At 35.1% G+C, this 23,559-nt stretch overlaps 1 long non-coding RNA gene across 1 annotated transcript; it reads right to left on the bottom strand.

Moving 5' to 3' along the window:
• Positions 1–1,014: 1,014 nt before the first annotated feature.
• Positions 1,015–23,130, bottom strand: LOC124104229 (uncharacterized). Its single transcript, XR_006855383.1, has 3 exons — positions 23,021–23,130; positions 1,986–2,110; positions 1,015–1,156 (listed from the first exon to the last, which is right to left on the bottom strand). It is a non-coding gene; the product is annotated as an uncharacterized LOC124104229 (long non-coding RNA).
• Between the last annotated feature and the right edge of the window lie 429 nt (positions 23,131–23,559).

The following is a 23,559-nucleotide window of genomic DNA, read 5'->3' as shown; positions in this document are numbered from 1 at the left end:
ACAAAAATAGGGCTGGGGATGTGGCTCAGTGGTTGAGTGCCCCTGAGTTCAAGCCTGGTACCAAAAAAAAAAAAAAAAAAGGAAAAAGATATTCAACATCATTACTCATCAGGGATTTAAAATATTAAAAGTTCCTATAACACATCTATTAGATACATGAAAATAAAAAATATTAATAGTACTAAATTCCAAAAAGGATTCACAGAAACTGGGTCTCTCATAATTATAGTATAGTTAAATAGAATAATCACTCTGGAAATCATTCTATCAGGTTTTTAAAAGTTAAATATACATTTTCTATATGTGTGAAGGTTCTCCTGGCAAATTATATAATTACAGTTACAGAGTTATAGAGAGATTGATTGAGAAACTGGCCTACATGATGAAGCAGGCTGACAACTACAATGATCTAGACAAGTGAGCAAGCAGAAGACCCAGGAAAACTGATACTATAGTTCCCATCTAAAGACTGGCAGATTCCAAACCCAGGAAGAGCTGACATTTCAGTTTGAGTTTGAAAGTAGGTAAAAACCAATATCCAGTTCAAAATAAGTCAGGCAGAAGAAAATCTCTGTTACTCAAGGGAAGGTCAGCATTTTTGTTCTATTCAGGACTGCAACTAATTGGATAAGGCTCACTGAATTAAAGAGGGCAATCTGCTTAACTCAGTCTACTAATTTAAATTTTAAACTCCTCCAAAAACACACTCACAGAAACATCTAGATATTTGAGCACTCAGTGGTCCATTCAAATTTAAATATAAAATTAACCCACCACATGACCCAGCACTCACATTCCTGAGCATTTATGATAAAAATTTCACACAAATACCTATACATAAATTGTAGCTGTACTTATAAGAGTCTCAAACTGGAATCAAACTAAATATCCTTCAAAGGCAATGAATATAGAAACATACCATGAAATACAAACATAGAAAGAAACTATCAACACACAGAAAAATGTAGATGAATTGCACAGTCATATGATAAAAAGGCAACTTCAATGCTTACATACTATATGACTCCATTTGTTTAATTTTCATTCACTGGTAAAATTATAAAGATGGAGAATGTCATAGTTTTCAGACTGGATGAATTCAGTAGAGGTCCATATACAAGCACATTCTTGAGTCATAAATATTTTGTGAATGAACCTATTAGACAAGAAAAAACATGGATCTCAATAGCCCAACTCTGTCCACAGATTGGGCTTGGCTATATATCTAATAAGACTGGTAATTCTGTACTTGATTGAGATTTATCTTTGATGAACACTCCCATGGGACCTAGAATATTAATCACATTACTTGCCTAGTGAGAGTAGACAACCCACATATTTTTCCCGTTATCTCCTTCTCACCAATGTTCTAATTGGTCCCTGGACATCAAACATAAACTAGTTTGAATTGTTTCTTGAAGTGTTTCTCCCTCCAGTCAGAATAAACAAAAATATTTATTATCTGTCCTTCAGGGAGACTTCAGAAAGGGATTGAGGACTGTAGCTGAAGGATGTCTTAATCAGACTCAAGTAGAAACAGGGAGAGGAGACAAGGTAGCCTGTTGTAAGATCACGGGCATCGAGGCCACTTGCTTATGCAATTTCCCGACAACTTCAAGACTTACTCAAGCCACATTTTGTATATATGCCACTTCTATTTGATGGTGGATAGAAGCTGTGCATACCCAATTTATGGATAGTTCATAGTGGGATAACTTAATTTTTGTTCTATTCAGGTAAATAACCAAGCATTCACTCATTTCTTAGGCTTGCAGGTGTCTCTCAAGAAAAGATTAGGTATATGCAGAGGATACAATACTGTGTCCAAAATTCTATTGGTCTTTGCTGATTCACTTTTAAAGACATGCTAAAGGTTCTACATAGCATTTCTAACTGCCATAGACACTTCACACACCACTGCATTTTACTAGGATAATATGCCATGAGTGTCACAGAAGACAAGGACTGTTACAGTCTTCACTTACTGTGGATAAAACTTTTCATTTTTCAGTTACTTGGTGAAAGAGTCAGTAGTTCACCCCAGTGAGATATATGTTACTTCAAATATGCAGGCCATGTGCTGACACAGAGCTGGAGAGTTGATACAGATCTGGAGCAAGACATTGAAGATGCAAGTTTGGTTCTGCCAGCGAAAAGCAAACAGCCTCCGATAGTCTTTACCAGCAGGTACCACAAAGTATTTGCCAGATACCAAAATTCCATATTAAATATCAGGAGATATGTTGATATGATATAGGAAAAAAAATCTGGATAAGCAATTACAATTGGAGTCCTTACCTTATGAACCTTAGAATAATCTGCTGTTTGTGACTTCCATCTATCTTCTGCACAGGCCAATAGGCAAGTTGAATGAAAAGTGATGGGAACATCTTTCAAGGCCTGGATATTGGCACCAATCTATACTTTCAGGAATGTGATAATGCTTTCATTTAACTATATTAGAAGGTACAGATAATGGATTCTCCAAAGAAACAGACTTCATAAGATGTGTGTGTATACAGTGTATGCCGTGAGCCCTCCATATCTGTGAGTTCTGCGTCTGCAGATTCAACCAACTACAGATCATAAACTGCAGTTAGGCTTACGGTGGTTGTGAACTGTTTCTATACTGAACATGCACAACTGTTTTTATTTGTCATTATTCCCTAAACAATACCATTTAACAACTATTTACAAAGCATTTACATTATATTAAGTATCATAGGTAATTTAGATAGCGATTGAAAGTATATGAAAGAATTGTTTCGATTTTATGGAAAAACACACTATTTTATCAAAGGGACTTGAGCATCTGCAGATTTGGGTATCTGAGGGGTCCTGGAATCAGCTCTCTGTGAGTAACAAAGGATGACTGAGAAACAAACACATATACACATAGAGAGACAAGTTCTAATATAAAATGGTTCAACTTATGATTTTTTCAACTTTATGATAGTGCAAAAGTGATATGTATTTGGTAGAAATCATACAACAAACTTTGAATTTTGATCTTTTCCTGATGCTAGGCAGTGACAGAAAGCCACAGCTCCAAATCAGCTACATGATCAAAAGGGCAAACAAGGAATACTCTATAGAGTATGCTGTGTTGCTGAGCTATGATGTTCAGTAGGCTAGATGTATTGAATGAATTTTTGAATTACAATATTTTCAATTTATAATGTTTCTTTTAGGATGTAATATCATCATAAATTGAGGAATGGATATATATTTCTCAACAGAAAGAGAAAGAGATTTTAAGGAATTGGTTCACATTATTATGGAAGCTTAGCAAATCCAAAATCTTCAGGGAAACTCAAGCTTTACTGAGAGTTCACTGATTTAAATGTTAATCTCATGCCAAAACAACATCCAGAATAATGTATGTAAATATCTGATCACTGTGGCCCACCCACACAGGTTAACATCTGAAATTAACCATCACCAGTGGTAGTTCTACTGGCTTCCACTTGGTCTTGCCTACCATAATAGTTCCTACTCCAACTGTCAGAATTCCTCATGTGGGAATTCTGCCACTTTGTGAGTATATCAACTTCAATTATTCCTACTGGAACCTTGGGAATAACCACAGTATAAGTTCAGGGACGCAATGAGTCCAACGTGAGACAAACCTAAGACAAAATTCCATTGAAAACATATTCTTCCTAAATCCCTAAGCTCCCTTGGAGACCCAGAGAGAGTTCTGTGTCTCTAGAATTTATGTGAGCAAAATCCACGGTCCACTCGTCACCAAGCAGTCTGATTGTTACACTCTCAGTAATGTATAATCATCTAACAAATGGTCACAGGTCTATTTAGGAAGGATGGCAGGAAGATTAACAGTATAAATTAAGGATTCTTACTTATAGTAAAGAGGACTCAGCATTTATCTATTAAACAGGCTCTAGGTCTGTGAATTGACTCCAGTCTGGAAATTGGTTGAGAAGCTTTCACTCCCTATAAAGTGATTCAAGTCAATCTTCTGTTTATCATGCTGAGGACTTTTTCACTCACACAGAAAACGTAAGCTTTAGAACACCACCCATCTCGTTCAATTCTTGGAACATCATGATCAACTACCCCGTGCTAAAGGTGATTGCAGTTCACAATATTTTGAGTACTGCTGTCAGTTGGCTCATACCCGTCTTGTGTTTGGTGATAATGCTCCACCATTAACAGAGAGACCATCATCCACGGAGAATTCAGCAAATTCAGTTTGATTTCTATAATTCTTACTACAGTTTTCAGGGTACACAGAAAAGCCAAAAGACATCCAGCCCCCACCCCCGTACACACACTGTGAATAAATAAAGAATATATCTTCTTAAAGACACAGTAGATAATAGATTCAAAATCCACTAAAACTGAGCATTGGTCCTTAAAAGGTCACTGATAAAGCTGAAATAAGACAAACGCTCAACTCAGAATTCGATAAAATTATAAATTAATAACAAAAGCCCCAAATCAAAAGGTCTGTACATCTGGAAATATCAAAACTTTTTACATTAAACAACCATTTGGTGAAAGTAGGAAATCAATCTTAAATTAAGACATTTCTAAAAAGTGATTATAATAAATATGCTTTATATCAGATACCATACAAAAGTTCTTAGCCCTATAAAGATCTTATCCCTAGATCCTTATATTAATAAAATTGGAAATAAAACAAAGATGAATTAAATTCTCAATTAGAAAAATAATGTTATGAGTACCTTCTGACAGACCTTCTCAATGTCTTTATTATTAAAGCCACTTATTGAGTACTTATTATGAAAGCCATTTATTAAGGTAGATATATGAGGCGGTTTACATACAAACTTCATTTCCTCCTTATAATTCCAAAAGGTATCATTATCCCCATTTTACAGATAAAGGAAAACCTGGAATAATTCATTTAAGATATATGGCAAATGAGTATGAGAGTCATGGTTTAAGAGGAAATCTGTCGGACTTGGTACTCTCTTTAACTTAGCCTTATACTGAGCATTTAGGTCTTTGCTGAGAGCATTCTTGTAGTATTGTTTTCATTTTTATATTTTAACAACGTCACGGATGCCTTGAGAAATCTGCTTTTCTGTTGCCTATAATGGTTTGGCCTATAGCACGTATCTCTTTTGAGCCTATGTACATGAAACTCCAGGACTGGGAAAGGAGAGAAGAGGAAAGAGAGGGGAGGGGAAGGGAAGGGAGAGGAGATCTCAAAAAGCAACTAAACAAATTCATGAAACTAAAAATTTTTATGGCCAATAAAGAATTAAAGAACACAGTTAATAAAGGATACAGTTGCAGTCAAATTTTACTCTCATGATAGTCATCTGAATTTCTGTGACTTTCTATTTAAAAAAAATCCACAGCTGTCAAAAAAAAATATACTCACATCTGGTTTTGTGAAGTATGAGAGTGAAGTCCTTCCTTTTCCTAAAGTTGGCATGTTCCAGTCCAGACACATTGAATTGCAAGATATGTGTCAAAGCTATAGGAGCATGGTTGTGCTACCCCAAATCTCTATTTTAAGTAGTAGCATTTAAAGAATTTGATTTAAAGCATTTCAAAATCATTTGCAAAACTTACACTGAAAGTTAAAAGAGTTCACCTGGAGACAGGAATAGGAATCACTGATTAAAATAATTTAGTCATTTCTTTTACACACTTACAGGCACATCACCTTAATGTTCTTCTCTAAGAAGAGTCATTCTTATTTATGGCTGAGTAATATTTCATTGTGCCAGAACTTTCTCCCAATCATGCTGATTCTAGTAATCCAAGTCAATTCTTTGAAAATTGATGGCCTTCACAGTGGAAGTTTCTAGAAACCTGGCTTTCAATACAATAGTAGAAATAGACATTTAGGCAAAAAAGATCAAGAAGAGCTTGCCTATTAATATTCATATTTGGGCTGGGATGTGGCTCAAGCGGTAGCGCGCTTGCCTGGCATGCATGTGGCCTGGGTTCGATCCTCAGCACCACAGACAAAAACAAAGATGTTGTGTCTGCTGAAAACTAAAAAATAAATATTAAAAAAAATTCTCTCTCTCTCTCTCTCTCTCTCTCTCTCTCTCTCTCTCTCTCTCTCTAAAAAAATATGCATATGAATGTACAGTTCATGTAGCTAAAGCCCAGAGAATTTAAGGCAATGTGTCAATGGTTAGTGGAACAACTCCAGCACAAGAATCTAGAGAGATAGACCATATATTTTGCTCTACCTCAGACTGATTGCTGAACCATGACCAATCTTTGACTACTCAAAGCCTAGTTTCTTAACTATTCTATGGAGAAATATTCTCTTTTTTTGAGGTTTTTAAAAACATATATTTTAAATTTATATTTTATTTTAGCAGAATAATATAGGCTGGGTTGAAACAAGGTTGCCTGGGCTTCCCTTCATCCCTTCATCCCTTAGTAACTGACTTTGGACAAATTACTTAACCTCTTTCTATATATCAGTTTGTCTTTCTTTCTTTCTTTCTTTCTCTCTATTTTATTGTTTCTTCTATAAATGACAGTAGACTCTGTTTTTATAAAATTATATGTGCATATTTATATCTTATTCTAACTAGGACTCTATTCTTGTGGATGTACATGATGGTGTGATTTGTTTAGGTTTTTTTCATATGTACATAGAAAAAATGTGTCAGATTCATCTCACTGCCTTTCCTATTCATGTTCTCTTCCTTCCCTTTATTCCCCTTTGTCTAATTAACTGAACTACTCTTCCTCCCCCAACCTCTTAATATGGTTTAGATTCCACTATCAATGAAAATATTCCACCTTTGGTTTTTGGGGATTGGCTTATTTCATTTAACATGATGGTCTTTAGATCCATTCATTTACTTGTAAATGTCATAAAGTCATTCTTCTTTATGGCTGAGTGATATCCCATTGAGTATATATCACATTTTTTATATCACATATTCTTTATCCATTCATCTGTTGAAGGGCACCTAGGTTAGTCCCATAGTTTGGTTATTGTGAACTGAGATGCTATATACATCGATGTAGCTGCATCATTGTAGTATGCTGGTTTTAAGTCCTTTGGGCATAAACAGAGGAGTGGGATAACTGGTCAAATGGTGTTTCCATTCCAAGTTTTCTCAGGAATTTCCATACTGCTTTCAATAGTGGTTTCCCCACTTTGCAGTCCCATCAGCAATGTATGAGTGTATCTTTTTCTCCACATCCTCACCAATATTTATTGTTACTTGTATTCTTAGTAATTGCCATTCTGACTGGAGTGAGAAACTACAAATCTCAGTGGAGTTTTGATTTGCATTTCTCTAATTGCTAGAGATATTGAACATTTTTTCATATATTTGTTGAACAATCTTATGTCTTCTTTGGAGAAGGGTCTGTTCAGTTCCTTTTCACATTTATTGAGTTATTTGCATTTCTGGTGTAAAGTTACTTGAGTTCTTTGTATATACTAGAAATTAATGCCCTATCTCAGGCACACATGGCAAAGACTTTTTCCCATTCTGTAGGCTCTCTCTTTTCACTCTTGATGGTTTCCTTTCCTGTGAAGAAGCTTTTTAGTCTTATGCCATCTCATTTATTGATTATTGATTTTACTTCCTGCAGTCTAGGAATTTCATTGAGGAATTTGATTCCTAAAACAACATAATGAAGAGTGCCTACATTTTCTTCTACTAGGCACAACGTCTCTGGTCTAATGTCTAGGTTCTTGATTCACTTTGAGTTGAGTTTTGTGCAGGGTGAGAGACAGGGGTTCAATTTCATCCTGCTACATATAGATTTCCAGTTTTCTCAGCACCATTTGTTGAAGAGGCTATGTTTTCTCCAATGTATGTTATGGCACCTTTGTCTAGTATGAGATAACTGTATTTATGTGGGTTTGTCTCTGTGTCCTCTATTCTGTTCCACTGGTCTCCGTGTCTGTTTTGGTGCCAATAATATGCAGTTTTTGTTCCTATGGCTCTGTAGTATAATTTAAGGTCTGGTATTGTGATGCCTCCTACTTTTCTCACTAAGGATTTCTTTGGCTACTCTGGGCCCCTTATTTTTCTAAATGAATTTTATGACTGCTTTTTAAATTTCTATGAAGAATATCATTGGAATTTTAATAGGAATTGCTTTAAATCTGTATAATCATTTTGGAAGTATGGCAATTTTGACAATATTAATTCTGCCTATATAAGAACATGGGAGATCTTTTCAACTTCTAACATCTTCTTCAATTTCTTTCTTTATGTTCTGTAGTTTTTATTGTAGAGGTCTTTCACCTCTTTTGTTGATTCCCAAGTATTTTATTTTCTTTGAGGCTATTGTGAATGGAATAGTTTTCCTAATTTATCTTTTAGTTGGTTCATTATTGTGGTATAGGAACACAATTAATTTATAGGTGTTAATTTTATACCCTGCTACTTTGCTGAATTTGTTTATGAGTTTTAGAAGTTTTCTTTTTATTTTTATTTTTGGTCTTCTAAATATAGAATCATGTCATCAGCAAATAGGAAAATTTGAGCTCTTCTTTTCCTATTTGTATTCCTTTAATTTCTTTCTTTTCCTAATTTCTCTGGCTAAGATTTCAAGAACTATATTGAATAGAAGTGGTGAAAGAGGGCATCCTTGTCTTGCTCCAGTTTGTAGAGTGAATGCTTTCAATTTTTCTCCATTTAGATTGATGTTGGCCTTGGGTTTAGCATATATAGCTTTAACAGTGTTGAGGTGTGTTCCGTCTATCCCTAGTTTTTCTAGTTTTAACATGAATGGATGTTGTGTTTTGTGAAATGCTTTCTCTGCATTTATTGAGATAATCATGTGATTCTTTAAGCCTATTTATGTGATATATTACATTTATTGATTTCAGTAAATTGAACCAATCTTAATAAATTTCAATTCTGATATGAAACCCACTTGATCATGATGCACTATCTTTTTAATTTTTTTTTATTTGCTAGTATTTTATTGAGAATTTTTGCATCTATGTTTAACAAGAATATTGGTCTGAAATTTTCTTTCCATTGTGTGTCCTTGGTTTTGGTATCAAGGTGATACTAGCTTCATAAAATGTGCTTGGAAAAGCTCCCTACTTTTCTATTTCATGGACTAATTTGAGGAAGATTGGAATTAGTTCTTCTTTAAAGACCTAGTAGAACTTGGATGTTAATCCATCCAGTCCTGGACTTACCTTTGTTGGTAGACTTTTGATGGCTTCTTCAACTTCATTACTTGAAACTGATCTATTAAAATTTTTTATAACCTCCTGGTTTAATTTTGTAGGTCACATGTCTCTAGAAATTTGTCAATGTCTTCAAGATTTACTAGCTTGTTGGAGTATAAATTTTCAAAATAGTTTAATTATCTTCTGTATTTTAGTAGTACCTATGATGATACTCCCATTTTTTTCATAAATTTTGACAAAATATTTCTCTCTTGCTTTTAGTTAGTTAGCAAAGGGTTTACCAATTTTGTGTATTCTTTCAAAGAACCAATTTTTGGTTTGATTTTTTTGAATTGTCTTTTGTTTCAATTTCATTGATTTAGGCTCTGATTTTATTATTTCCTGTCTTCCATTGACTTTGGTGTTGATTTGTTCTTTTTCTAGGGCCTTTAGATGTCATGTTAAATTATTTATTTGATGACCTTATATTCTTTTAATGAATTATCTCAACGCTAAGAACTTTCCTCTTAGAACCTCCTTCATAGTGTCCCAGAGATTTGAGTATGTTGTGTCACTATTGTCATTTACTAGATATTTTTAAATTTCTCTTCTTATTTCTTCTGCTATCCATTCATCATTCAATAGTGTATTAGTCTCCAGGTGTTAGAATAGTTTCTGCTTTTTGTCTTATCATTGATTTCTAATTTTATTCCATTGTAATTTGATAGCAAATACAAAAATAGAGATAATCGCCTATATTCTAAGAGTTGCTTTGTGGCCTAAAAATGTGGTGTATTTTAGAAAATGTTCCATGGAGTACATGCCATGGGTGTTGAGTCCTTCCTTTATATTGTGTTGCTCACCAAGATTCAAGTTGGGGTTTAAGACTTCTCAACTTCCATTCTTGGCAGTGTGGTGTGGGTGAGATATGAGGAGCTGTGAGCTCTGCTCCTAGGATGTGTTCCCTACTGGGTTCAGTGAGAGGAGTTCCCATGGGTGGAGTTCCCAGGTTTGGGACTTAGGTTTAGTTAAGTTCCAGGTGTTTTATTGCTTGGTAAGTTGTCTGGTGGTATTCAATCAACACACCTCTAGAGCCCAGTAGATGCCAATCTACTTGGGAGAATGAACTTAGGGAGTCTTCCAGGGTTCCACTCCTGGGGCTAAGAAACTTATCCTTCACTGCTTCTGTTGCACACATATACTGCCCTTTATGGCCTCTGGTGGTCAGTAGCCATTTGCCAAGTGATAAGCAGTAAGCCAAGGGACAAATTACAGACCACCCACGGAGGGCCAAGCAGTGCCAAGTGCCATGTGATTGTCAGACTAGGAGCACATGATGGGCTGAGAGCAAATCGGCTGGTTAAGTAGTTGGCAAGTACTGGGTACCAGCACACCCACCCATTCAAAATTGCTGACCCACTGTAGCTGGCCTTGTGTGCCCCTGGGAGCTGCCAAAGAATTGAAGGGTGCCAGGTTCTGCCTGGTCTCCTTAGCTTGTATTCCCCCAGGGAAAATGCTCTCAATGTGATTTTCCCCAATTTGCTAGGCTCAGTTAAGTCTTTGCTAGGCTCTATAATATCACACAGAGAAGCTGTGAACTCAGTTTCTGAGTTCCCAGTTCCCTTGGCACTGCTGCATGGTTGTCCCAACACAACATCTGGCTCGATTCCCTGTGGATGATTGTTAAACTCAGGGTATCTTTTATAGACCCATCCAATGAGTCAAACAGACTTTGATTGGCTGTGGCAGGCTGCCCCTCCAGTCTCAGGATTTTCTAGGTTAAGCCTGTTCATAGTATTATTTCTCAGCTTTTTCTGTCCTTGTGTACTAATTGCATCTGCTCTAGCAAGCCACTTATCTCTAATTTTGTACCTTTTTCTTGTTTAATGTACCTAAACTTTCTATTTTTCTAAGGCTCTCTGTCCAATATTGAATATTAGTGCAATTCTTTTCTTTACCTACCTCAGGGAGAAGCAGTGTTCCCACTGCTCGAAACCCAAGTAGCCAAGTGATGAGAAACACTGTTATGCTCTAATGCGCCATCTTGCCTCCTTTCAGAATATTCTTTCTCTAATGTGTGACTGAATTCTAAAGTGTTATAATATGTGATTCTTGGCAAGATGGCAAACTAGTGTGGCTACTGGCTCTCTCCCCAAAATCAGCCTTTGAGAAACTATAACTTTTAGAAGGACATATAAATTCAACGAACTAGAAAAAGACAGGGACATAAACCCATGGGGAAAAGCTTCTTAAACAGCTTTGTTGGGAGAAAGGAGAAGAGGATGTTTAGTAGTTGCAACTTGGATGGTAAGATAACCAGAGAAGTTGAAAAATATATCGGAGGACAACACTAAAGTCCTGCTCTTGTCTCTCCCTTACGTTACCTGGGAACAATTACTACCTAAATCATCACCCCAGGCATTACTAGCAAGAAATATCCCAGAATGCTGATGGAGGTTTGCAGAGGTCTAATCAAGGCTAAACAAAAGTTCAAATAAGATGACGAAAGATTCTACCATCTACCCTCAAAACCAGCTACCCTCAGATATTTACTTCAGAGCCGTGGAATAACAAACCAAGAAGATATACTTCCTCATGTACTGTGTCTATCTATGAGTCTAAATGCAAAACCCTAAACAAGGAAATTATCTAGCAGAGTAGGAGCAAATAGGAACTACTAACAGTAGTTGTATAGGTTTGGAATCATATATTCCAGGGTAAATAACCTCAATCTCCTTAAATTCCTTAGGACTGATATGCTTACCTGGTCTTTGACCCTCTTGTAAATAGTTGCAAATATCCTTAAATAAAAATAGCTGAACGCAGGAAGGGGTTATGGTCAGCTATAGAGCACTCACCTTGCATGTGCGAGGCCCTGAGTTCAATCCTCAGAGCCACATAAAAATAAATCAATCAATAAATAAATACAATAAAGGTATTGTGTCCAACTACAACTAAAAAATATTTTTTTAAATAGCTAAATAATTAAGGAACACAACAGCTTAAAAGAAAAGCAACTATGGACTTTTGAAATTTGAGAAATTCAGCATGGATTAAAATTATTTAAAAAGATGGACTAAGACTTAAAATAAGAATGATGAATATATTATTTATAGTATATTATAATAAGGAGATATGAAAATGTATTTATACAAAAAGAATAAGATATCATTAAAGTCATTATTAGGTATAAAATAATAGTTGAACAAAGAGAACACTAAAGATGGGGAAAATAGTATGATGGACACCACTAATGAAATAAATAAATCAGCTAGAGGATCATATTGAGAAACTTTCTGGGAAGAAGCAGAATACCAAAGCAATGGAAAGATGTGGCAGATTCTATTTGAAAAGAAGTAAGTCCTTTTAAAATTCAGATAGTTTATTAACTCATGTGCTCGGTGAAATCAAGAATGGCCCATGTACTGGCTCCCGGCATCATTTATCCCATCAGATGGCATTTAAACAAAGGCTTTATAAGGAACCACACTAATTGCAAGAAGGAAATGTTATTCTACTGAAAGTCCATTTTATAGACTCATATACTTTAAGATAAGTGAAGAAGATATCCCCCTCCCTCCATCAAAACCAGGGAGGTGACAAGAAAGTATCTCATGTAGCCTTCTTGGTAGACAGGGAGATGATGAACAGAAAATGGCCTGTTTGCAGCTCTTCACAAAGCCACAATACTCTCAATTTCCAGAAGCACTACAGGGAATTTATCCAAGACTCATATCAGCTGTAGTTTAAGACATCTACAGAAACTTTTCCACACAGAGAAATAACACAAACAAAAATAAACAAAGCCAAGAAACTTGGATGGTGAAAATGGAAATTCTAATTTTGGATAACAGGAGATTTATATATATATATATATATATAAAAGAAGATACAAATGCAGAGCAGTTAAAATATTGAAGTAATGAAGATGAATTTTACAGAATTAAAGAAAGAAAAGACCTTAGATTGAAGTGTCTAAAAAATGTGTCAACATTGAAAGAGAATGAAAAATCTACCCATGAACATGAGAATGGCCATATTTAGAATATCAAAGTGAAAGAGAAGATTTTGAAAATCTCCAAAGAAGATAACCGATAATTAAAAGTTAGTTTTACATTTGTATTTTTGATAAAAATAAATATATTAAGGCAATAAAGTAATACTTTATATATTTGAAGGAAAATAATATTGAAGTTAGAATTTTATGTCAATGTGATGGTTATTTTGTATAGTACTTTGGCCATGGATGCTGATTTAAATATTATTTCTGAGTGTGTCCCTGAGGATTATTTCCAGATGAGATAAGCATCTGAATGGGTGATCTCAGATTACTGCCCTCCTCAGTGGGTGTGTACCATCCAAACCCTTAAAGACCAGATTATAGTGAAAGGTGGAAGAACTATGAATTTGTCCTGTTGTTTAGCTGAGGTACCTCATTTCATTTTCTCAACCAAAATTCACACTACTATTATCTTTGCCTAAAAATTCTACAAAAAAAACCCTCATTTTTTGTGTGTATGAATTCATAAGTATTTAAATTTGCATAGTTGATTAAAGTATTAAAAGGTTTTAAATTGGGGTTGGAAGAATCTGAGTAAATTCGCTCTCGAAGTCTAAGAAATTAAGTGCTGCCTATAGACACGGCTTCTTCCATGTCTCAATGAGCCTTTCACTTAATTGACTTGTCTGGGCTGGTGTTTAAAAAATAGGGGGGTTTTTTGGTTCTAAATTAATTCCTAAAGATCTATCCTAAATTATGCCCATAGTATTCCTTTAAATGTGAATTTTTATAAGGAAACTGATTTTTATTGAATTGTTTTTAATTGGTATCTTATACATCGAATTGGAATTCATTGTGAGATGTTCATGCACGCACATGACATAGTTTGCTTCATTTCATTCTTCTGTTCCTTTCTTCCCAGCACTTTCCCCTCCTCTTCATTCCTCTTCCGCTTCTCCATTGTTCTCTCTTCTGTTTTCATGAAATCCCCCACCTTTCTTTTAAATTCCTTATTTCTAACTTGTGTATGAAAGAAAAAACATTAAAGTTTCTGACTTTGGCTTATATAATTTATCATGATGTTCTCCAATTCCCCATCCATTTACCAGCAAATTCTATAATTTCATAGTCTGTCTTTCTTTCTTTCTTTCTTTCTTTCTTTCTTTCTTTCTTTCTTTCTTTCTTTCTTTCTTTCTTTCCTTCTCTTTCTTTCTTTTTTATGTTATTATGAACTCAGGGTCACTTTACCACTGAGCCACATCCCCAGTTTTCATTTTTTCATTTTTATTTTTTGTGACAAGTCCTCACCAAGTTGTTGAGGCTGATCTTTAATTTGCAATAATCTTGCCTTAACCTACTGAGTCACTGGGATGATAGGGATGCATCACCATACCCAGCTATAATTTTATTCTTTATGGCCAAATAAAACTCCATTGTGTATATATGCCACATTATCTGTATCCAATCATTTTATCTAGAAAAAAAATAACCCTAAAAAATCATATGTAAGAATAAAAGACTCAGAATAGCCAAAGCAAAACTGAACAATAAGAGTGTGGCATCACAATATCTGGTCTCAATTATTCTACAGAGTTATAGTACAAAAACAGTGTGGTGGGAAAAAAATGGAAAAAAAAAAACCCAAGTGTTGTATTGGTATAAAAATAGATATTAAGACCAATGGAATAGAATAGATGACACCCAGACATATTCACATACAGTCATCTGATTCTTGACAAAGTTACAAAAAAGATACATTGGAGAAAATATAGCCTTTTAACAAATGGTTATCCATATGTAAAAAACTGGATATCCATATGTAGAAAATGAAACTAGATTCTGATTTCTTACCCTGAACAAAAAATCAACTCAAAGCAGATCAAAGACCTAGGAATTAGACCAGAAACACTAAAATGGCTAGAATAAAGAATAGGCACAACACATAGGCACAGGCACCAACTTCCTTAAGAAGCTATAAGAAACAAAACCAAGGGCTGGGGTTGTAGCTCAGTGGTAGAGCGCTGGCCTCCCACATGGGAGGCCCTGGGTTTGATCCTCAGCACCACACAAATAAAATAAAGATATTATGTTCAACTACAACTAAAAAATAAGTTTAAAAAAAGTAAGAAAACCAAGAATCAATACGTGGAATGGCTTTAAATTAGAAAGTTTCTTCACACAAAGGAAACAAGAGCATGAAGAAAGAGCCTACAGAATGGGAGAAAATTTTTGCCAGCTACCCTTCCAATGGGAAGATTAATATCCAGAATGTATGTGGAACTCAGAAAATTAACACCACAAAAGCAACCCAATTAAAAAATGGAAAAAAGAAATAACTAAACAAACATTTTTCAAAAGAAGAAATACAAATGGCCAGCAAATATTAAAAAAAAAAAATGTTCAAAATCTTTAGGAGTAAGGAAAATGCAAATCAAAACTACAGATTTTTTTCTCACTCTAGTTAGAATGGAAATAATCAAAAACAAAAATAATAATTAGTGATGGCAAGAATGTGGGGGGAAGGTACACTTACGCATTGTTGATAGGACTGCAAAGTAGTACAACCACTCTACAATCAGCATGGAGATTCCTCAAATGACTGGGAATGGAAGCACCATATGATCAAGCTATCTCACTCCTTGGTATTTATCCAAAAGGAAATTAATTTTTAATTCAGTGTTTTTGTGCTGGAAGTATTAAAAAAATACTGAAGCTGAATTTTTTGTCTGACACACACAAATAAATCTTAAGAATGTGTCCATATATGTATCTTATATTATCGGGAGCACATCAATGCAGAAACAAGCCTTGAATGTGACTCCCAATGATCCCAAACTTCATACCGTCCCCACCAGGGTTGGACTGTGTGGCCAATAGAAAATAGAAAGTAGAAAGAATGAATATTACTTCTGAGATTAGGTTACAAGAGGAAGCTTTTGTTTTAGGTCTCTTCTCTTTCTCTCAGACCATTTCATCCGTGAAAGGACAATTGACATGTTGGGAGCAGCCCTTCATACAGAGAAACTAAAGTCACCTACAAATAGCCACTTGAGAAAGGACTGGATCCTCTAGTCCAGTAAAGCCCTCAGGTGACTGCAGTCCCAGATGGTATCTTGACTGCAGTCTTGTGAGAGATCTTAAACAAGAACTATCTTTCCTTCAGATTCCTGGCCCTCAGGAATTGTGTGCGGTAATAAATATTGTTTAAGCTGTTATGTTTGGGGTTAATTTGTTATGTAGAAATAGATAACTAAAACAGGATATGATTGATAAATGTCTACTGATTAAACAAGCTGATGAATGAATAACTATAAAATTATAATTTTTGAGAATTAATTTTTTAAAGTACAAATAATGCTAGGGACACTAAAAAGTCAAATCTATATTTAGACATTTTTTTCAGATAAGGTAGACAACCTGAACTAGGGCTATAATTCTATTTTAATTCAAATAAATGATTTTAAAATGTTTTATCATTTTATTGTCATACTTATAAAAGTAATTTTTACAAAGCATTAGTATCTTAATCACCATTTGATGCCCATCAGATTTGTATTCTAATAAAGAAAACAGTATTTTAAATACAAACAATTCTTTGCAAATATCGTTGCCAAATTTTTCCAAAATAAATAAGTGTTCACAAAGTATGTAAGCAAAAGACCAAATTTAGTACATTTACCCAATCATCAGTTTATTCTAACATAAAAACAAAATAAGCCATATCCTCACATTTAACCAATTATTTTCTTGAAAAACTGGAATCTATTTATCAAAATGCATGCTTCCTTTTCCCAAAAGTAACACTGAATGCTATTTATCAGATGTATAAACCCTTGTTTGAAAAGAAAGATAAACTTAGACCTAAAAACTTCTACATTAAGATGATATAGGAGCTTTCAAGCAAGTCAAATAAATGTATTTTAGAATGGTTATTCATTATACCAATGCCAAACTGTGATTTATATCCAATTTGAAACATTTTCTATTATATTCATACTTGGTAGCACTCTTTCCTTTTTAGCTTTAAGAATAAAAATTACAGAGAAAAAAAGAGAAAGCAAGCAAAGATTAATAGGATCGAACTTCAATGGTTTGATACCTTCTCAGTTGCTAAAATAAATCAACAAATAGGTCAAGAAAGTTTCCATCTCATCTTAAAAGCATCAACCATGGAGCATAATGGGATTTATGCATATTAAAGTAGCAGGCTGCAAATGCCAGCAGATAGCACATTGTCATTTAAGAGGAACAAAAAGTAGCAACATTATCTACTATATAATACAAATTAAATGGGAGATCACAGCTATTTTAAAGGCTTGCCTAAAAGTGTAATAAATTTAACTTTAGTAGAATTGCGATCTTTGATTTTTTCAGTAGAGTTAATATATTCATTCAAAACCATGATTTTAGCAACCTATAAATGTAGAATTCACTTACCAACAATGACGAATGTGTTTATCTATAGCTTATTTTTTTCTCATAGGAAAATCCATCCATTAGAGTACCTCAAAGCATGTACAAATAAAACTAAATGTCTATGTTTTCTCAAAAGACAAAAATTAAAAGAGGATTATATTAGACACAAAATTCATTTTGAAGCCAGATCAATTTAATTGTAATAAAGAATTTGATCTCTTCTCTTTAGCATATCTAAAATGGCCACAACCCACCCCACCCACCAGAGAGCCTTAGAGGAGGGGAATCTAGCCAGTGAAACACAGCCCAAAGCAGTTCAAACACTGAGGAAAAAGGAATTAAGCTTTTAATTCAATCCTTTAGATGGAAATTTGAAATTCAGAAACTTGGAGGAAACTTTTGTCATCAAGATTGTTATTCCCATGTTTGAGCACTGTTCTCACCAGAAACCACAGCAACACACAAGGAATCTTCCAACATTTCTACATCTCGCTCCAGATTCTTCACGTACTTCTAATTCCCCATAACTTCTCTAAACAATCCTTTCTTTCTCCCCATAGGTTAACCCCCCAAGTTTCCTATCTCTTCAGTTTTACAAGATTTTAAGAAACACACATACATGATTAATTCACATTATGCAAAGGACTGTTCTGATCACAACCTTTCATAGGATTTACCATTCTGAATCTCTTCAGAAAAATGTGCTATACATTAGTATAGCAATTAGTAGCTCTTTATTGCTCATTAAACAGAGAAAATCTATTTCTAAATACTCTATTTCAATCTAGCCCAAATATACATGCCTTTTTGAATATATTATTTTCTCAGCATAACCCCTATAAAAATATTGTAATCATTTCTATTGAACCTAAATAAGAATAGAAATAAATCATTTTCATATTTAACTTAGTAATAAAGAGCTAGTTATTTCCACTTGTTGTTCCTACATCATAGGAATTTCAACTTTTGTTGCTCATTGGATAATCTGCACAAGTCCAGATTTGACACAATCAGTATTTCCAACTGATTTCTGGATTCCTGCCCACTGAAGGGTGATGAAAGGGACAGTTTGGCTAATCTAGAACTGTGAATGCTGGTACATTTAATCAATTACAATCATAACTTTGGGTTTCAGTTTGATTTTGTGCTTAAATAGATTCAATTTTTATCAATTGTTGTAACTAATGAAGAGACCAGAAGGATTTTGGCTTCTCAAAAGCATGAATGATTAAGTAAAATTATTTACAGGTTGTTGCTTTTATCTGGCATTGTCACATTTATTGACTCAAATGAGGATGTTAGATGCACCATCAGGTCATGATGCTTCTCTGGCCTAGATCAGAAAAGATAAGAAAACTCCAATCTGGGAAGATCAAGCATGGGTTACCTTGCATAAATGTTCAGACATGTTGTCCTGAGTTCTACAATTATTCTTAATAGATAATATATTCTGAATAGATAATAGATAATATTTTCTTCTTTTTCAAATCAAATACATAGGTTCCATTTTATCTTTTCTGCAAAGGCCAATGTTTTAAAAATGGTGGTTAGAAACTAGTTATTCAGGATGCAAGGGAACAAGGGGAGGCACTGGGGGAAAAAATGATGACATTATGCTCTGTCCTAAATACACCACCACCATGAATACCACTCTTTGCAAAATTATAATGCAGCAATTATTTTCAGAAAAATAGAAGGAAGCCTCATAGAATAAAGAAAGGGCATCAGGACAAGGGAGAAGGGGAGGGATAGGGGAAGTTCTGGGGAATTAGATTGACCACTTATGATATGTGCATATGCAAATATGTCACAGTGAATTCCGCTATTATGTATAATTGTAATTTACCAATAAAAAACATAAAAAATTTCAGGGGTGATTTCTCAACAACAGCAGACATAGTAGCTCTAGACCTCACTAACAACGACTATCAAATCCAAACTTAGTAACAGAGATTCAAGTTTTCTATAAGGAATTTATGATCAAATTCTCTTTTCCTTCTATTTTTTCTCTTAAGAAAGACTACCTGGGCTGTGTTTACTATTATTTAAAGACAAAAAATGTGAAATAATATACATCTACTCTGCCCTCATTTTTAAAAAGAGTTATTTTCGATGATGTGAGAGGGAAAAAAAAAGAGAAATGTGTCACATTAGATTGGGTAGAGAGAGGTGATGGGAGGGGAGGGGAGGGGAAGGGGGGATAGGAAGGGCAGCAGAATAAAATAGACACTAGTATTGCTGTATGTATATACGTGGCCATATAACCAATGTGATTCTGCAACCTGTACACTTGGAAAAATGAGAAATTATACCCCATTTGATTCAAATGTTAAAAAAAACAGTTATTTTCATCAGTGTTTAGCACAGATAAAACACCAGGAACACAACCCTTAATTTTCTATGGCTCAATCAAAATCAAAGAGCTCCACTTTGAGTCCTTCTTTAAGGCCCTGTTTGAGTTGGGCTGGGCTGCATAGCATACACATGACAATTACCAGTCAAACTGCTCACCATCTAGCTTTATGAGGTCATTATGCTATATCTAGATATAATTCCTGATGAAATGTATTTAACTCCTAAAGGAGTCCCTAACCAATTCTATGCTATTTGATAAATTATGGCCACAGAAATGGTGCTGGGAATGTACACTAATTGCTTCTAAAATTAAGCCTACACTGAGACTAATCACTCTACCTTTAACTCATCTACCATTTCTTTTTAGTCCCTTCTCTAAGATAGACAACATTTACCAGATGCAATGGAGAAAAAAGTGAAAACAGCCTCTTCTCAATTATTTTATACGAGGGTACTAAATTACATCATGCCCAAACCAATGCATAGATAACGGAAATCTTCTACAAAATACATTTTCCTACTTAAGTTAGCAATCATTACCATCAAATGAATATTTTGAGAGTTACATCTTTGGCGGGTAATCATGATTTGTCTCAGTGCGAAGAAAATCTGGATGACTTTGTTCCCTAGATTCTCATCCTGTACAGTTGCCTAATTTCTGGTGTATGTGCACTGTGGATTTCACCATCCTCTAATGAAAAGGCATTACATAAATTCCCTCTGGAAATTAAACAGAAAAGACATGCTTTTACAAACTTGGCATATTTCTTGGAATTGATGCCTACTGACACAGTGCATTTTGAACCAATTACTCTAATGGTTCTCAAAGAATGTGTTTGAATATCATCCCTCTGCATTATTCTCGAGAGCCAGTCTTTATGTACAGTGACTATGTACATGCTTAAACAACAGATGCCTTAGATGGAAGATGAGCCTGTCATAAAGTATCTGCCACCTGCTTTTGCCCATCATTATTCCCTTAATAGCTTTCTACCTGTGGGCCTATTGAGCCACCAAAGAGAAGTGCCATTCCCCAAAGTACCACCATGAAAGCAATACTTATGAGGTTGGCATCAGAAAGCCAGCTGAACAGCATTTCCCAGTACACCGCTGCAATATGTCATTTTTGAAAATGCCATGTTAGTGGAGATATGACTTTGGGAATTGACTTAATAACAATAATAAAAATAAAAATGGCTGGCACTTAGCAAGGAAAGTGTCTTTCATCCCGAAGGGCCCACAAGTGCTTCAGATTCAGAAAAGCAGTCAAACCTAAGAAGGGTGACAGCACTCAGCCCAGCCATGAAAGCTGGGAAAGTGATTGTCAAAGAGGAAAGGACAAGCTTGCCTCTCAAAGATGTATCATACGCTTTTTATTTTCCACGTGGAGTGGAGTGATATCACCTTAGATTTTCATCTCTTCAGAATAGATGACAAAAATAGACTTTTGTGTCCCACTCTAGGTAGAAACTATAGAGTAGTAAAGAAAATTGACCTTGCAGCAATGGAGCTCAGATTTAGAAAGTATCAAAATGGATCCAAAGCACCATAGCACACTTTCTGACTCTCAGGATCTCACTGCAGCCACCCTCGTAGAGAGACATACTGTTAAAATATGAGCTAAGTGGGTTTCTACTTTTAAGAAAGAGCGGTAATGAAGAATGAATTGCTGGTAATTCTGGCCCTCACAGACCTTGTTCACAGAAAAGGTTTCATCACGATGGCTAATGGCTTTTTGATCATGCTGAATGAAACTACCATGGTGGGACTAGCTGAGTTCTTAGATTTCATGTATCACATTCATGTATAATGTTGGCCATGGGGACATATTCTCCAATTCATACCAAGAAACATCAGTGCACAAATGGTTGTTAAGAATATTATTATACTGGGCCGTGGATAGTCAGTTATGTTCTTTTTAACGTAAGCATGCCATAAGCTCTAATCTTGGCAAATTCAATCTGAAATCTACCTTCATTGAGTACGTACTACCATAGTATTGAGATGACTTAATCAGTTTGTCCTCTGGCTCTGTTGATAACCACAAACTAACTACATTAAATAAATTCTTTGGTTAAAGTTTTACTTCTTCCAATCGATTTTATGACTTCAGGATTATCCCATTATTTTCAAGAAATGATAACTTGCTTTTCTTCCCTGCCGAACCTCTATCTCATAAAACCTTTAAAAACCTACCCATTCATGCCCTTTTCCTTCCAAGGATAAATTTTCTTCATGGAAATGTGACACTGACACACTGGTAATGGAATGGGCATTTTAAGTGATATTCCTCCTTGAGTGAAGTATGCATGAGGCCTACACACTAGTTCATTTGTTGTCTGTCTGTCTCTCTGCACCTCTCTCTCTCTCTCTCTCTCTCGCTCTCGCTCTCGCTCTCTCGCTCTCTCTCTCTCTTCACAGGAATTGTCCTTCTGGAATTGAAAAAAAAAAAAAACGCTAACTCATATCCTTTGAATGAAATTCTCACAGCACAGAAACCTAGCATTACCCTGTAATAGCTCCAAACCTGTCTATCCCTGGCCTTACCCAAGACCTACTGAGTAAAAATGTTTGGAGCTAAGAACCCATATTTTCAAAACTCCCCTGTAGTGTAATATGTTGCTTAAAAATTTAATACAGCTACTCATAATACACATTGAAATGACTGAGCTTTACACACAGTGAAAGTTTTTCTTTTGTTTGTTTTTACCATTTTTCTCTAGAAGTTAGGAGGTAGGCAATGTCTGTCCAGATAGAGTTCTGCCAAGTCAGTATTCTCCTTTCTGCTCTGCTATTTTAAATGAAGGCTTCCAACTTTAAGGTTTCAAAATTACACTTCAATATCCTTGTTTCTTTTCAGGCAATAAACAGAATAAAAAAGAGATGTAAGAAAAACAGAGCACTTTCTAGTTGAGGGATTTCCCTTTAAGCAATCTTCCCAGTATCCTAAATTATTTAAACATCTATCTCATAGCCCAGAGTTTACATAAAAGGCTTTACCTAGAATGTATGGTCTCATACCTGAACATCTTGCCAACCTAGATAGAATTGGTTGCAGGGACACAGGACTAAATCAATCAGTCACTCCAAGTGAATTTGGGCTGACTAAATAAAGACACAGACACAGAAATTACCTTTTTCTTTGGGTTCAGTGACCATTCCTCAGCCGCAGCTCCCACAAGGGGGGCAAGGAAGGCAAGAAAGAGAAGGAGCACATAACCTGGGTTTTATTAATGCAGGGAGCTAATTCATGGAACATTCTATCCAAAAAAAAAAAAAAAAAAAAGGGCAAAGGGTAGATTTACAACAAACAAATGGGTATATAATTCAACCCCATCAGGTGACACTCACTCCTGGAGCTGCACCTTTGTTATCTGTGAAGGTAAAGTCCAAATTTCATTGCAATTGGTGCAACACCAGTTCAGTACCTCTTTACTCAGGACTTAAAGGTGGGTACATAGCTCCTGTCCAGAGCAGCTCCCGACAACTGGTTTCTGTTTCCAGGGAAGACGGAGTAAACAGATACTATGCATCTCTGGATGAGCAACTAATAACTGCTGCTTCAAACAGATTCAAAGATTGGTACTCAATCTGATGTAACTAATAGTAATTAGTGAGTTTTGTACCATAAATTATAATAGATGAATCAATAATACTATAACTAATTAATAGT

The sequence above is a fragment of the Marmota monax genome, unplaced genomic scaffold, assembly GCF_021218885.2.
Source record: "Marmota monax isolate L192 unplaced genomic scaffold, Marmota_monax_Labrador192_F-V1.1 WCK01_AAM20220418_F8-fsc00001, whole genome shotgun sequence".
Classification (NCBI taxonomy): domain Eukaryota; kingdom Metazoa; phylum Chordata; class Mammalia; order Rodentia; family Sciuridae; genus Marmota; species Marmota monax.
Note: the sequence above shows the minus strand (reverse complement) of the source record. Positions and strands in the feature narration are given on the sequence as shown.